The sequence below is a fragment of the Penaeus monodon genome, chromosome 28 (genome assembly GCF_015228065.2).
Source record: "Penaeus monodon isolate SGIC_2016 chromosome 28, NSTDA_Pmon_1, whole genome shotgun sequence".
NCBI lineage: Eukaryota > Metazoa > Arthropoda > Malacostraca > Decapoda > Penaeidae > Penaeus > Penaeus monodon.
Window position 1 is genome coordinate 28,195,226 of NC_051413.1, and position 1,127 is coordinate 28,196,352.

Here is a 1,127-nt window from a genome sequence, read left to right on the forward strand (position 1 = left end):
CTTTTTAAGTACACCACGTGATAAAAGTACAAAGAATAGGAAGTGTAGTTTTGGGTACAAGTTCAACTAACATTTTAGATCTCGACTTGAAAGTTTGGCTGTATCATGATCTTAGAAGGACTTCCCAATGTACGTTATTAAAAAAGATATCCTCATCTATAATGGATTTTTAAAAACTGCAAACCCCTTCTTTCTCTTCTTCAGATTCAATAAGCTCGAGGAGGAACAGGTGGAGTCACACAAATTTCCAACACTAAAATCCTTCAAGACAAAGAACCAAGCGAGAGTCATACTGTGTTAGATTATGGGGAGACGCTTTTGGTGGATGAAGTTAAGCCAACTGCTTTGCCAAGGAAATTAGAATTAGAATCACAAAGTTAACGCAAAGGCCCTTTACAGTATGCAGGATATTTAAGCGATGCTTCAGTTGGCTTGTTCCCCTCTCGAGTACATTTCGATTTTTCACTAGAATACTATAAGATGCATGTTATATCTTGACTGACATCCCAGTTGTGATATAGTGTCAAAGCCACCTTTTGCTGGATAGTCACTGTCTCCAGTGGTGTGCGACCCTTCTGGAATAATGTGTTTTTAAACGATTCTACAAATAGCACCTTAACTCAGAATTTTGACACCATGCGCTGATCCGGCCATCCTGCAACATCTAATATGTGATAGTCGATAAAATGAAATACAATTTGAACATTTAGACCGTGGTAACGTTTTATTTTAATGTTAACATCAAATTGTTTCGCACAATAATGCTTATATGCACATCATTGGCACCTGCAAAAGTTGGCATTATTGCAAAATGGATGAATTTCTCCTATGGCGTAGCAGGGAGCTTTTATAAAGTGCGCAAGGACATTGTTATCTGATAAGGCACAATTGGTTCTGATGGCCCTAAATCATCCCGTCACAAAGTTGCATTTTTCCTGTTGCAAAGCATCTCAACACTGATTACTTTCATCTTTAGTGTCAGGGACTTTATTTCAAGCAGTAGCTTTTGTTAGGGCTTCTTGAGCTAGGTCTGACTAATTTGATGCTAGCTTTATCCAACCTGTATCTTTTAATCAGCTCATCGTCAGGTAAATCATTTAAATCATCTTTTCTTTGGCGAAAACTAT